The sequence below is a fragment of the Lactuca serriola genome, chromosome 2 (assembly GCF_051521515.1).
Source record: "Lactuca serriola cultivar US96UC23 chromosome 2, Lser_US96UC23_V15, whole genome shotgun sequence".
NCBI lineage: Eukaryota > Viridiplantae > Streptophyta > Magnoliopsida > Asterales > Asteraceae > Lactuca > Lactuca serriola.
In genome coordinates, this window is record NC_136409.1 from 40,765,953 (window position 1) to 40,783,072 (window position 17,120).

Below are 17,120 nucleotides of genomic sequence, written 5' to 3' on the forward strand. Positions count from 1 at the left end.
TTTATTTTTGTTTATATTTCATATGTAGTGGGACTAGGTGGCTTTTAAAGTTTTCTGATGTTGCATGCCTGCACATAGGGCTGCAGATGACATCCTTCACAGCCTTATATGTGCTCAATAAACATCTTATGAATAATACACACATATCGAATTATTGGTGGTTGTTGACATTGAGGAAAGATTAATATATCCCAATAGAACGATCTAAAACAAAACTCACTAAGTCTTTTTATTTTTTTTATACTTTATACTATAGAATAAGTGAAAAACATGAAAGTTTGTTTAAAAAACATTAAAATTATTTCGTTTTCCTGCTATTAATCTCTACCATAAACTTGTTGTATTGGTTAAAAGTTGAAAGAGGTATACAACAACGTATTGGTTTTCAATTAGCACCTCTGGGAATTCTTCAAGCTCTAGTACATGGTACATAGTTTTAAAAGAAAATTTTCTTTCACATAGAAAATATAATAGTCATCAATTTTATTAATGGTTTAACTATTTTTTTTTTTTTTTGTGTTGTCACCATGATCTAGCCGATCTCCCGTTGGACTAATTAAGTACACTATGTTATCTCTTCAATCAATGGTGTAATTTTTTGTCAATTGAAGGTTTGTTACGCACTATTTCCTGGATTTGGTTGTCATATATAACTGATATATGAAAGGAGCACAAAGCTCTCTGTTCTTTGTAAAACTCTTTCTTGTTACAATAATGATGTACTGCATCTAACGTTTTGTCCAATTCTTTTAGGATTGAAATAGTCATTCCACTGAAAGTGTATCTAAAAATTTTCTTTTAGTGTCTAGTATGGCAACACATAAAGGATATTAGAAAATTCTATGTCGAAATGTAAATTACATAGTTGATAAAGTTGAAATGAACACACATGATTGAAGAAATACCATACGATTTAGTTAATTTTTGATGAATGAATAAGAAGTATATAAGGAAAATGATAGAGAGATTAATATAACATTTTTTATCAAATAATTAATGGGTCTAAGTGTCAATTTGTGGAGTCTCAACAATTCCTCAGAAATAAAAATTAGTATTAGTTTGATATCAACATCTTAACATTGTATATAATTCTCAAGGTTATTGTAAACCTGATTTCTAGTTCACATTTCAACATAGCACGTTTAACATAATCTTACCAACAATGTAAATTTTGTGTGTTTTTTTTTTTGGATCTTATCAATGCCCATCGGGATCAAAACTCTAATTTTGAGTTCTAATTTGAACCGGTTAGTCATCTCCTTATTTAGATACTTATTCGAATGCTCGTGCGTTGCGTAGAACCAAAATATATAGTTTGAAGTCTTTACAAATATATATATATATATATATATATATATATATATATATATATATATATATATATATATATATATATATATATGTTTTAAGTGTAATTATATATATGATTTGGTCGAATTCTTAGTTTTGGTCCTTAAGTTTAAAATTTGATACGTGACATCCTATGGTTTGTTAAAATGTCCAAACTACCGTTGCTTTGTTTTTTATCTTTTCCTTTTAAGAATATATATATATATATATATATATATATATATATATATATATATATATATATATATATATATAATTTTTTAATCTTTATTTTAATAGAATTAATATAGATTTTGTAAAAAAAATATTTTTTTATTTTTTAAATCAATTATCCAAATTATATAAAATCTTATTATTATTATTATTATTATTATCATTATTTTTTTTTTTTTTTGCTTTATTTATTTATCTTTGTTTTCGTGCTTTAAAAATCTTTTAATATTTTTTACCCTTTATTTAAATATGTTTTTAATGTTGTTTTTTTTTTATGTTTTGTTTGTTTACATTAAATAATGATTTTTTGACCTTTTTTCTAATAAATAAATTAAAACAATAACCGATCAGTCTTCTAATAAAATTATATGTATATATATATATATATATATATATATATATATATATATATATATATATATATATAGAGAGAGAGAGAGAGAGAGAAATTTCTAGAAAAGTCATAAAATTTTACCATAATTTACGAAAAAATCTCAAACTAAATTTTACTTGCGAAAAGAATGAATTACTGGTAAAAAGACGATTTGACCCATTTTTCCAGTTTACCGGTTTTATTATTACTTACCTGTTTTACTAAAGTCTCATTATTTTACCCTAATTTGCAAATAAGTCCCAAAATAAAATTTACTGATGATTTGGCCATTTGCTCTATGTAACATACATTTTACCGATTTCATTGCTGATTCGTACGTCTAGTCAATAAATGAGATTATGAGATGGATATGTTTAGTTATATAATGTTATGTTTAGCATAAAACTTGATATCCTGATGTATTGTATATCTTTTTGGAACATAAAATGCATCCAACGACGACTACAATAATTACATAAACTAACAAAAACTATGTTATTTTTTACGTTTATAAGAAATATCAAATTGTCTATCTAGTCTTATGTAACCCAATATATCCATCTCATCAGACAACAACTCATTTTCTGTCTTTTTTCTTGGAAACATATATTTTATTGGTTTCACTGCTACCATAGATACATAGACATAAATGAGCCGATGAGATGAATATCAAAATTTTCAGGAAATGTTACATTATATAACCAATCGTATTCATCTTGTCAGCTAACTTAATGACTAGGTATCTAAATCAGCAATGAAACCGATAAAATATATGTTACATGAAGAAAATGACAAAATCATCAGTAAGTTTAATTTTGGAACTTATTCGCAAATTACGGTAAACTAATGGGACTTTTGTGAAACATGTAAGTAATATAACTGCTAAACCAGAAAAAAGGGGTCAAATCGTCATTTTTACCGGTAATTCATGTTTTTTCATAAACAAATTTTAGTTTTTGACTTTTTCGAAATTATGGTAAAATTTTAGGACTTTTCTGCAAAATTCTATATGTGTGTGTGTGTGTGTATATATATATATATATATATATATATATATATAGGTTTACTTTGTTTTTTTTAGAAATAGTGAGACAAAAAAATATAATTATTTAGGCAATAAATGAAGAAGTACTAACATATAAACGAATCATGTAAACGGAATACATATAAAACCATAAAACTAAATAAATGAACAAACACTAACATATAATTAGGTTGTAAACGAACAAAACGAACACAAACAAGGGTTTGTTCGTGTTCGTTCTTTTAAGTTAGCCGAACAAACAAACGAACATGAACCGATAAACAAACGAGATTTTCTTTTTCGTGTTCGTTTGTTTGACAAATTATCTTGTTCATGTCCGTTCGTTTATGTTCGTGAACATACTAATGCAACATAAATGAACAAAGATAAACAAACACAATTGAACATTTATGAACATAAACGGACATATAATATGGTATATATAATAAAAAAAAATAATTGAATATAAATGAATATAAATAAATTAAACAAAGGAACATAAATTAACGTAAACGAACATCATAAATGAAAGTTCACGAACATAAATAAATGAACGATACAATTGTTCATATTCATTTGTTTAACTAAACGAAAAATAATTTTTGTTAATATTCGTTCATTTATTAAATAAACAAACATAAACGAACTTCTCGCCGTTGAACTGAACGTTAACGTTCAGTTCTTTTACACCTCTACATATAAGTGAATGAAGTTAATAAAAAAACACATAAAATACAACATTGAATAATTATATTGGATGAACAAAACATCAAAAAAAAATATCAAAAAATATATTTAAATAAAACGTCAAAAATATTAAAAGATTTTTAAATCACAAAAACAAAGATAAGTAAATAAAGCAAAAAATAAATAATAATAATAATAATAATAATAATAATAATAATAATAATAATAATAATAATAATAATAATATGATTTTATATAATTTAGACAATTGATTTAAAAAATAAAAATAATTTTATTAATAACCTATATTAATTCTATTAAAATAAAGATAAAAAAAACAATAATATATAATAATAATAATAATAATAATAATAATAAATTGTTAAAAGAAAAAGAAAAAAGAAAGCAAGTGTAATTTGGTCTTTTTTATGGACCAAGGACCTACAGTGCAATTTTCACAAACCACAGGGATGTAACCATTTCTGTAATTTTCTCGTTTTTTTAAATATAACTATAACATGTTTGTTAAATTTATATAACAATTCGTATACTAAATTGATATAATATATTTATTATTTTGAATTATATGATAATATATATATATATATATATATATATATATATATATATATTATAACTGTATTATCTCAATCATTTGAATGACTTCTACCCGTGAGTTATATATGAATAAAATTAAATATAATAGTATATGGTTTAATGTTATTTATAGTTGTTGTTATTTTTAACTAATTTTCTAAATTTTATTTGCTTAAATTTTTTTAATTTATATCATTATAATTATTTTAAATATCAAACATTGTTTTTTGATTTTAAAGGTAACCATATAATCATTTATATAGAGTTGTTTTTAACTATTGTTATTGTCAGTTACTTTAAACTACTTATTTGAAAACTTTTAACGATTATCAAAATACCTTTAGGAAATATTTTAGTTAAATTGAGATTACAATTTAATTTTTGCATTTATCACTACAATTTACCACTTTTAACTATTTATAAAATATTTTTTGGTTTCTTAAATGTAATTGAAATTTATATTTAAGTTGACACTATAATGTTATATTTAAATTAAAATTTTAAGTATTTTGCCCAAACTGTTCAAAGTTTGTAGCTTTAAACTGATAATGGTTTACATAAAACAACATTTTAAATCTAATAAATTAAGTATAATATTTTAAAAGTTAAAGACATAACATTATAAGTAGAAGTAAAAATATTATTTTTAAAATTGAAATTTATATTTAAGTTGACACTATAATGTTATATTTAAATTAACAATGTAAGTATTTTGTCCAAACTGTTCAAAAGTTATAGCTTTAAACTGATAATGGTTTACATACAACAACATTCTAAATCTAATAAATTAACTATAATATTTTAAAAGTTAAAGACATAACATTATAATTAGAAATAAGATATTATTTTAAAATTGAAATTTAGTTTATTTATGATTACTTAGGTTTGATATTTATTTAACCTTATTAACCAACTTTTAATGATTATTAGAAAGACTCTACAATTTATCATTTTTAACTATTTAAAAAATATTGTTTGGGTTGTTTAAGTTAAACTAAAACTTATATTTAAGTAGATCCGATAATGTTATATTTAAATTAATAATTTAAGAATTTTATACAAATTGTTTCAAAATTGTATCTTTAAAATGATAATGGTCTACATCCAACAATATACTAAAACTAATAAATTAAGTATAATATGATAAAAGTTAAAAAAACATAACTTTATAACTAGAAGTAAATATATTATTTTAATATTGAAATTTAGTTTATATATGATTACACTTTAGGTTTGATATTTATATAACCTTATTAACCAATTTATAATCAGTATCTGTTGGTTCAAAAATATGGTTTATACTTTATTTTTCTAAGTATTTATTATTTTTAGTCTTGGGCCGAAAATATTATTTGGTTTAATTGTAGCTTGGATCGAAAACCCATGTGTTTTCGGTCTAGCATTGGGTTTAGGCCTTGAGTTTGCGATACATACATACATACATACATATATATATATATATATATATATATATATATATATATATATATATATATATATATATATATATATATATATATAGGTTTAGGTTCATTTGAGACCATTCTAATTTTGTGAGACCGTGAGACCAAATCTAAAAATAATTTTAAAATGCAAAATAAATGGAAAAATCCAAAAATTCTTTTTTTAAATATTATTTTCGGAACTTGAATTAACTAAATAAAATAAAATAAAAAAAAATCCCGTTTTTTTTTTTTGAAAAATACGTGAAATATTCTAAATAGAATATTACACTGACATATTCTAAAATATAATTTTAAAATGCAAAATAAATGGAAAAATCTAAAAAAAAAAAAATTTTAAATATTCTTTTCGGAACTTGAATTCACTAAATAAAATAAAAAAAATTCTATTTTTTTTAAAATACGTGAAATATTTTAAATAGAATATCACACTGTACATATTCTAAAAATAATTTTAAAATGCAAAATAAATGGAAAAATCAAAAAATTCTTTTTTTAAATATTATTTTCGGAACTTGAATTAACTAAAAAAAAATAAAAAAATAAAAAAATGCGTCTCACGGTCTCACAAAATTAGGTCGTCTCACATGAACCTAACCCTATATATATATATATATATATATATATATATATATATATATATATATATATATATATATATATGTATATATATATATATATATATATGTCAGGCTGAGGAGTAAGTAGAGCATTCATTCATATCATATTGTAGAGAGAGAAAGAGAGAAGAAGAGTGTGTGTTTTTGGATCTTATATGTTGGAGCTTCATTCTAATCATATAAACATTGAAGATTCATCAAGTTCTTCTTCTTCTCCTTCTTCTCCAATTGATCTTGCATCATCCACTTGATTGGAATTCTGCACCATCAAGTGGATCTGATTGATACATCAAGCAAAATTTGGGACTTACAGTTGGTATCAGAGCTTGGATTGTATCAATCATTTTGGCAAGTTCTGGAGTGTTTTTGCACTTTTTGTTAAAGTATTTTGCGTTTTTGGATAGTTTTTGACAAAATATTATGGGTTTGTTCTTTGTGTTTTTCATAAAAATGAGTTTTTGTTAAAGTGTTTTGCGTTTTTGGATAGTTTTTGACAAAATATTGTGGGTTTGTTCTTTGTGTTTTCCATAAAAATGAGTTTTTGATCGAGTTTTGGAGCAAAAAATTATGAAAAACATGTTTTTTCGCGAGTTCCGGCGACCATTTTCGGACAAACATCTAGCTTTTCTCGGAGTTTTCAGCCGAAATCGCATTTGCGGTTCAGCCGTTTGGGGTCGGAAACACGTTTACGGCTAGGGCTTTATGTTTTCGGTCAGGCCTCGGTCCTCGTGGCGGCGGCCGAATTCTCGGATTAGGGTTCCTCAGTGCTTTTTGCTTCCGAAGAGTTTTGGCCCAACTCGTCTGCGGTCTTCGGATCTTCGGCCGAGTAGGCTCCAGCACGTGTTCGTCCCAAGCATTCATGTGAGATCTCTCAGTCCAGTTCAACTGCTCGCATACTCATTCAGTAGCAAGTATTTAAAAATACGGGATTGTGCAAGGTTTCGAACCCGGGTCCATTGCATAATCAACCAACGCCTTACCAATCCATCTGGCATGCCTGATCCTCAGTGCTTTTTGCTTCCGAAGAGTTTTGGCCCAACTCGTCTGCGGTCTTCAGATCTTCGGCCCAGTAAGCTCCAGCACGTGTTTGTCCCAAGCATTCATGTGAGATCTCTCGGTCCAGTTCAGCTGTTCGCATACTCGTTCAGCAGCAAGTATTTAAAAATACGGGACTGTGCAAGGTTTCGAACCCGGGTCCATTGCATAATCAACCAACGCCTTACCAATCCATCTGGCATGCCTGATGCTTAATACCTTCCTGATTTTAATCAAATAGCCTTGCTGTTCGATCCTAGTTTCACAATTTTGACATTTTTCGCCCAAAATTCAATTTTTCAAATTTTAAAATTCTATTTTCTACCCAAAACTTGGACTTTTAATTTTTTACTTCCTAAATTGACTTTTGACCTTAAAAAATTGACTTTGACTTTCAAGTTCGACCTTTGACGTTAAACTTTGACTTTTCGTAAAACTTTCAAATTTTCAAGTTTAGCTTTTCGGTTTGACTTTTAAGTTTGACTTTTTAAACATGACTTTTAAGGTTGACTTTCTCGGTTTATAGTCAAAGGGCGTTTTTGGTAAACAATGAGTTCCTCAAACATCACGGTCAATGAAGTTTTATGTTCTCAATCTTGTGTAGCTACGATTAAATTTCTTCATGAACAAAATGATTTCCTAAAAAAGGAAAAATGAGGACCTGAAATATGAAGGATATACTCTTAGGAAGGCCCAAAAACCCTTAAAAACACAACTAGAGGCCAAAACTAAGGACTTTAGAAATCTTCAAGAAGAATACAGTAATAAATGTGCAAATTATAAATATGTTAAGGAACAACTTGCTGACTTGACTACCGAGCTTAACACACTAAAAATTAAGTTTGAAAATGCAGATTTTAATTTCAGAAAATTTGATGTGTCAAGCGAGAAAGTCGAGTCCATGATTGAAAAACAATTGAATTTTAAGGATAATCAAACCAAGGGTCTAGGGTATCATAATGTTCCACCTCCTTTCAATGACAACTATAACCCACCCCTTGAAACCAACGAGGAAGAAATACCTACTCAGTATGGCCAAACCACTATTCCAGCTTTAGTTAAGATTGAACAATCAGGGCCAACTGAGAGTGTTGAGATGAAAGATTCTAATGATTCTTCTTCCTATGCAGGTAAAGTAGTGGAAGATGAGAACGAGGTGAACATAATTAATTCTAGTTCTGTTGATTCTATTGACTATCAAACCAATGTATCCTTGAACTCTGAATCTATTGCTTCTAACTCAGTTACTTCTAGTCAACCTGTTGTTGGTAAATACATGCCACCAATTCAAGCTAAACAGAGTGCATGTTGCAAGTGTGCTTGTAGGAATAATCATAGACAAGGCAATGATGTGCTACCAGGGGCAAGCAGAAATAATTCCTACTTGCAAAAAAGACATGTTTTCAGTGTGGAACACCTGTACACATTGCCATAAATTGTCCAAATCGCGCATACGTTCCCTACTACGCACAAGGATGGCAGGATGCGCAAAGAGGGAGCTTTTCCAAAATAAACCTTTCGAAGTCACAATCGCGCAATATTCTGAGCGTATTTTTTCTTTTATTTTTAATTCTTAGTGTGCTAAGTTTACTTTTATTTTTATCTCAAAAAATTTCATTTGTCTTGAAAAGTGAATTCAGGAGAAGATGAGACTCAAGGAGTATGTATCAAAATATTTTGAGCAAGGAGAAGAAATCTGAAAGTGGAAAGGAATTGACGGTCATTACACTTCACACTACTTTCACAAGGAATTGACAGAAAATTCAAATGCGAGTGATAAACTCTTCCATATTGAGACATATAACAGTCTTAATAGGAGTCTTCACATCAAATGTTAATGATCAAAGGTCATTTTCACCATGACCAATGCGAAACACCCAACCATTCTTCAACCATATCTAAAATTTTCTCCATCAAATCATTTCCACGTACCGGTACCCCTTGAGGTTCGAGTATAAAACAACTCGGTTGATGGTTACCACAAAGATTGTGTTTATGATCTTAGATGTCGTTGTCACCATGACTATAAGTGAAACCCAAAATTCAAAACCATTTAATTCTGAATTGATGGTGAACATTTTTAATGTTCTAGATTTCACCCCTAAATTGACGGATAATGGCTCATACCTGGTGTGACACTGTACAAAATACTATTCATGCAGTTTCTTTTTAAGAACTGTCGTATCTAAGGAATTGAAAGTATGAAACGGTACAAATTGTTAGATTGGTGTTGTCAGCTTTCTTTACCTAAGAACTGTCACGACACCAGGGTGATTCACCCAACAGGGAAACAGGTATCGTTGAACGTCTCGCCAAGGGCCAAGTGAACTCGTTAACTTGATAACTGTATTGAGACCTATGATCAAGTATATACAGGGGCTAACATTAAAACTAGCCACGAGTAGTTCTCTGATACTCAAAAAATCGCAGTGCATTCCTCCGAGTTCACACAGATACTGTAAGAAGTCTCTTTCTGAGCCAAGGCTTCATCCTTAAACTACTGTGGTGAGAAGGGTCTTTATGATTCTTTCTGTCATCTACAGGAACTTTTTAGTCACGATTACTTTTCAAGGCGCAACGGAGATCATTCAAGAACATTCATTCGAAGGAACTAGAAGTGAAGATCATTTTTCAACATACAATCTTTCAACCCCAGAAGCAAGGTGAAGCTGACTTGAAATTTATGTGACGAATTGCATTGAAGCCTCGTCAATCAATTTGCTGCTATCCATGTACCTGCTGAACTGATCCAGAAGATTCGTTCTCTGTTATTCTCTCTGAAGATTCTTAGGCTGAAAGTGCTGATTTTCAAGAATCCTTTCAAGAAGCTTCCTCACCCAACATTCGTTCAATGTCAATTTCTGAAAAAATGCCCATCCGTTCAAGATGAAGTCATTCGGCTAGAATATTCAGTTGTTCATATTGAAGTTGTGAAGAAATAGAAGACAAAAAGCTGAAGTCAAGCTCCAAATGAAGATTGACAAGAAATGTCAGCTACATTCATCAAGTTTATCATCTTCTTCTTCTCTTTCTTCTCCAATTGATCTTGCATCATCCACTTGATTGGAATTCCGCACCATCAAGTGGATCTGATTGATATATCAAGCAAAATTTCAGACTTACATTATTAGAAAGAAATTGAAAAAGTCATGTGAGTTTCAAATGGACGTGGTGGACGGAAAAATGAATGAGAGTTTCAAATAAATGTGGTGAAAGAAAAAATATTTGTTTTATAAGTATTTACATAATAAGTCATTTGAGTTACTTAATTTTAAGTCGCTTATTTAACAAAACTCCATCTTGACTCGCAGCTAAAACTTCTCGTATCTAACTATCATGTTTTATGAAATCAAAGAAGTGTCGAATTTGTATTTCATGCCCCTAGATTTCAAACATGCTTTTTTTTTAACTCGTATGAATTAAAACCAATTTACTCAACAGATTTTACAATATTCAACCATAGAACTTTAAAATTACAAACTTAATGATTAAAGGTGTCATTTGGAGTTTGAAGAACAATTACCACAAATTCGTAATCTCTAGGAGTTAGTAGAGGGATTGATCTTCTGTCTTATACATGTCCGGTTTGTAATAATCATATATTGAAGACGGCACATATTATTAAGTTATGAAGTTGTCATGTCCATTTTGTACAAGATAGGTAGATATTGTGAAATTTGGCATTCCCTTGATGCTTATAATTCATGATTTCTCGAATTTTATACCATCAGTTCTCTAGACTTCCAAAAATAAGATGGTGTTAGATGCGATTATTTAGTCTAATTAGTGGATCAACAATTGGAATTTTAGGGATTCCTTACTTTTGTTTCAATAGCTTCCTGCTAGTGACAATTTAATATATAATATTCAGCTGTTCAAACAATATAACATATGAATATATAATAACGCCTAGTTGAACTTTGATAACACTTTTCTAATCAACCGATTGATTTTTCCTTTACGAATATTTTAAGAATATGTTGATCTTTTTAATTAGTCAGATTATCGTAAATGCATGTGACATTTTCAATCAATGAGTTATTCTTATAGATGATATATGTTACAAAATTGGAATAAGTCCCAGATTGATGTCGGGCCAACGCAATCATAGACAGTGCCCTAGCCCCAACCTGCAACCATAAAAAATCGGTATTGGGCCCAAATAAGCGAACTAACAGTTAGAATATTAATAACACGTCATCTTTTTTCATCCATTCTTTTAAAACAATCAATATGTGTGAATTTAACACAACCAATATGAAAATTATAGGGTTTAGTTCATTTTTGGTCACTTAATTTTTTGTTTTATGTTCATTTGGTCACTTAACTATTTTTAAGTTTTAATAGGTCATCAAACTTTTGACTATGTGCTCATTTAATCACTTAACTTTTGGTTTGGTCACATTTAGTCACTTAACGTTTAGATTTGTGCTTATTTAGTCACCTAACTTTTAAAACTATGCTCATTTAGTCACTGAAATTTTAAAAAAAATAAAAGTTTAGTGACTGAATGAGCACAATTTTAAAAGTTTGGTGACTAAATGTGACCAAATCAAAAGTTAAATGAATAAATGAGCACAAAGCCGAAAGTTTGATGACCTTTTAAAACTTAAAAAGAGTTAAGTCACCAAATGAGCACAAAACCAAAAGTTAAATGACAAAAAATGACCTAAACCCAAAATTATAAACTTTAACTATTTATCATCGGTTTTGCCTGACCAATTCATCCACTTTTATTTTGTTGAAATCAAACCAAATATGAACTTTTATTGTCTACTGTAGATATTTCTCAACTCTCTTATTTTTTATAAAGCTAATTCAAGATTCTAAGATGACTCTACTTATAGTTATAGATATCTGAAAAATTCTTCATTGGATCTTGTCACTTAAACTCTCAAAGTCTCAAACTATCAGACCGGGTATGTGTATGTCAATTATTGTGTTCCATATTTGGGCCATTATTTCATTAAATTGATCTAAATAAATTTAAAATCTAGGGTAAATTACACAAATGGCCCCTTGGAGGTAATCTTCGTGTTTAGTCGTAACTTATTTTTAATAGCAAGAACACTCCTCTTACATTTTTGTTGCGTACTTAATCCTTATGAAACATAAAAACATTATTTTTTCCTTATATAACATTTTTATTTTTTTTCCTTTTACTATTATCACTTTATTATTGACCAGGCTCACAATCACCTTTTCCTAAAATCTATAAATATGGAGGCCTTTATTTCTTTCATAGCTCGATAACTCATTTCTCCTGATTCGTTAATTTGTAACCTAATTTTCTTATTTGTTCTTCTTTTTCTTCTTTCTTTCATCTTTTTGATATCACAACATACTAAAACATATTTTTCACATCTCTCCCGAATCATTCAATTTTTATTTGACAGAATTCCGTATATACCCTTCTTAAACATCTAAATATCGTATTTGCCCGACCTAAACTTAAAATATTGTATTTTCCCTTCTTAATACTTTGTAATATCATATATAACCAAATCTAGTTTTTAAACAATTTTTATTGATTTATAATCTTTTTTATCATTTTAAAATCATTAAAACTAGAAAACATTGGAAATGGACAATTTCGCCCATGCTTCTAAATTCCAATACAACATCAGGTGACATGAATAATTAACTCACATCCTGCTTCATCAATTGTAATTAATTTGACTATTTTAATCTTGCTTCATCAATTGTAATCCCTTGCTTCTTCGATCGCAACCTAGTGGCTTCTTCCTTATCGCACACAAGCAGCCTCCTATTCCATCCAGTAGTTTCACATGCGCATCATGCATCAGGTAATTAAACACAAATGAATTGTATATCAATTTGTCCCCTGCTTCTACCACCACCAACCTGGGAATAAAAACAATTTAAGCGAATCAAACAATAAACAACCTCAGTAGACTTAAGAGCAGAAAATAAATGAGTTGTAGATCAATTTGTTTACCTCTAAAAGGATTATAATCGAGACTCATACTAAAGTATTACTTACAGAGTATTAAAAAGATAACCACTTTCATTAAACCAGAAAACCAAAGTCAAACAAACCATGGATAAAGTCACATGCTATTCTAATCGTTCTGTGTATCTTTTCCTGTTAACAACATGTTGACAAGAGATTTATTCACCCTTGTTAATCCTTTGGGAGATTACTTTTACATTAGCAATAGAGAATCAGATACATATTTCACTTCAAGTATTATTATTAGGAAAGCTAAATCTGTTGATTTTCCATTCCTTGGATCTCTCTGCCTTGTTATTGATTTGAATCGGTGACTAATGAAGGAATACAGGGGAAAACGAAAAAACCTTGACCAAATGACTGATAATTAGGAAGCGATGTTGAGCTTGAACTCTTTAAATGGAATATCCACCTTTTGTCTCCGATAAGGAAGGGGATATAAGATATAAGGTATAAATACTTGTCGGTACTGGAAATTGCAGGAAGAAAGAGATGCCAGGAAAAAAAACCGGTGAGACGACGAAGGTCACCGACGATCGTGAGGAAGACAACCCAGAAGCCTCATCCTCAGAAAGTGTTCCTGCTCGTGTGCAATAGGGGAGAAGCCACCAGTTGCTATTGAAGAAGTGAATGATTACAATCATGAAACATGTTGCGGTTTAAGTATTCACGTGATTTGATATTGGAATTTAGAAGCAAGGGTAAAATTGTCCATTTCAAATGTTTTTTAGTTTTAATGACTCACTACTACAAAACAGCACATAAGACTCGCCATATAGGACCCGGTTTTTGAAAAAACCGGGTTATATAGTGCAAAAACCGGGCTTTATATTGAAAATCATGGTATGTCACGGTTTATAGTAAAGAACCGAGTTATATGTTCGCTATTACAAATGAGCGCGAAGGCACACCATAAGATCCGGTTGTTTAAAAAACCGGGTTCTAAAATACAAAAACTGGAATTAAAAAGATAAACTTTATAAGACCCGTTTTTCATTAAGAAACCGGGATCTATTGTGAAACTAAAAAATCTAAACCCGTTTTTCAGCAACCGGGTTTTTTTGTAGCTTAGCAAAACTTGGCACCTCTTGAGCCTATTCCTTATCTGCAACACCAAAGAAAATTAATTAGGAGATTTAAAGGTTAAACCTTATCAAACAGGTAAAAACCAGATAAAACTATCGATCATATATTAATTTTAAAGCTAACTTTTAAGATTATCACTAAAAAGCAAATAAGATTATCAGATGAAAACCACTTTCTGAAAAAAATAATAATAAAAATAACAAACAAGATTATCACGTTAGACAAATCATGAAACAAAATCTATATTTTTCAACTTTATCAAATAATGATAACATAATTTTCATTACTTTAGGGAATTGGTTAGTTTATTGCTATATATTATAGTTATTCCACCATGAACCCATACACCCATAAAGAAGCTCAGAGGACGAGAAGAAACTAGAATCTGTTTTGTATGTATCTGTTACTTTTAATAGTATTACACTTCATCTGCAATTCCACTACATTAAAGATGACATATGTTGACACAGATTTTATTGTTAACTTATAACAGGTAGAAAAACAAGACAAGCCACATAAACGAGAAGGGGATTGTAAGCTACAACAGAAGTATTCTTATTCCTTAGTTATTGGTACGTATTTCTAATTGTAGTGTTTATCAACAGCTTTACATTTGTTGATTTGTTGAAATTCCAATGAATTAAAAATAGCATATTTGGACACAAAAATAAAAATTTGTTTATGTATGCAGAAAAGTTGAGACCTCAGATCATGAATGGTGGGAAAGTGTAAACTACGATACAATTACTATTCTTTTTTTAAGTCTTGGTATGTATTCGTAATCCTATTGTTTGCTTTTATTAGCTTTACCATTTTCTGTATAATATGTGATTAGTTGGTTTTGGAAATATAAATATTGTTTTCAATAAACATAAATTTATGAGAAGTAAAGGGAAGCAAAAAAAGTAGTAATCCTTATTACCTGCAAAAAGGTGATAGTATGATAGTAGGACGAAAATCTCCTTGTGATATGGAACTTAAGGTTAAGAGAGCCTATAATATAACCAATCACACAACAAATACAGATAAGAACATGTACATAATACTAATTCAAGAAGCTACTTTAACAACATTAGAAAGCAAAAGATTCATAGTGACCTCTGAGTCCGAAGTTAAGATTGCAGATATGCATTACACTATAGTGTTCATATTTTCTTCCAAAAGTGGCTTGAGTATACCCGTATTACTCTTGGTTTGGGAACTTTTTGTGCTAGTATTTCCCATCTGTATCAGAGTAGGTTTTCATTGTATGACACAAGGCATTCTGCAACACAAAAACAAGATACTTATATTACTACTTGTATATCACTGCCAAATAATTATAAAATTAAAAAAAAAAAATAGGGAGAGAGAGTTGCCTGTGCATCTTCAGTCATTGAATTTGCATCATCAAGGATGATAATCTTAAAAGGTGGGCAAGGATAACCATAACACCTGCATCACAATATTAATCAAACTGTGGCTATGATATGATAGAATAAAAGTCAAATAAAACTCATATGAGAGAGGTGCTCAGAAAGTAATAAAAGAAGGTAAACTATATTTGAGTTACACCTTGTATACCCTTGATGCTCAGAACCAACAGCAACTGCAACAAAATTCTTAATTTTAGATATTGTATACATTGATTCCACACGCATAACTATCATTCAGCTCAAGAACCCTGCATTTGTACAGTTCCTGACTGTAAAACCAAATAAACAGCACTAAATGACAATTAACAATACCTAAAATTCCCAAACAGATCTTATTAAATTTAGGGCGGATTTTTTCATGACATTCTTTTACTAATGTTCATCAGTCAAACTAGCTAACAAGAAAATTACCAGAAACAAACTAAAACAAAAAAAAAAAAGTTCAAATATATAGTGCTGCTTAACAATGGCGAGGGCAGTGGTAGTTTTGCCGGTTCCAGGTATGTCATTAAAAAGCATGTGTGGACACTGCACCAACAAATCAACTCAACTCAATAACAGAGATCATGAAAAATCTTGGATTTTTAGTTTCAATAGCGAAATAGATGAGAAAACTAATATCAATTTCGAGTTGAAATGACCACGTTTGAAAGTCATGGATAGATAGATCGAAAATTCTCTCGAAATTGAAATAGAAAACACTAAAAATATTTTTTGAATAATACAAGCGGCTTTTACATTTGCGGTCTCGAGCGTCTTGGTGAGGACTCGGAACATCTTGGTGAGCAACATCTTTGACTCGCCTGGGTCGGCTGGAATACTGATTTTACACGCATACATACAACAAAACATAAATCAGCTGATAGGAAACAAAAAACAAAGAGAGATAGTTGTTATTTCTCTCCCCAAGGTCGAGATCTCTTCAGCAATGGCGGCCTCCCCTCTCACACTCTAATTTTCCCACACTTTTGTTTTTGTTTGAGGAGGAAAAGTAGTAAATATGAATAGGTTAAGTTCTAGTTATATAAAGTAACAGGGAATCGGCTGTTTTGGGGGAAAAATCCCCCACGAGATCATTACTGTGGGAGGTTTTGAAGTTGGGGAAGAGATCTGAAGATGAAGATGAAGATGAAGATGAGATATGTGTTTGTTTCGTATGCCTGATAGAAAAAAGACATTTAACAGAGATGAGAAAGACGCGGGAAAATAAAGAAAGTATTCCCTGTTACTTTATTTTATTTTTTATTTATGCATTCTATTTTTTAAGGGTATTTTTTTTATTT

The 17,120-nt window shown here is 29.4% G+C and overlaps 1 long non-coding RNA gene across 2 annotated transcripts; it reads right to left on the reverse strand.

The window, feature by feature from the left end:
• Positions 1–12,883: 12,883 nt before the first annotated feature.
• LOC145086181 (uncharacterized) lies at positions 12,884–17,026 on the reverse strand. 2 transcript variants are annotated; one of them, XR_013700329.1, is made up of 7 exons: positions 16,576–17,026; positions 15,977–16,365; positions 15,781–15,856; positions 15,521–15,686; positions 15,345–15,415; positions 13,322–14,441; positions 12,884–13,227 (listed from the first exon to the last, which is right to left on the reverse strand). It is a non-coding gene; the product is annotated as an uncharacterized LOC145086181 (long non-coding RNA). The 2 variants fall into 2 exon arrangements; XR_013700327.1 differs by having other exon boundaries at positions 13,684–14,441; positions 16,576–17,020.
• Positions 17,027–17,120: the final 94 nt, after the last annotated feature.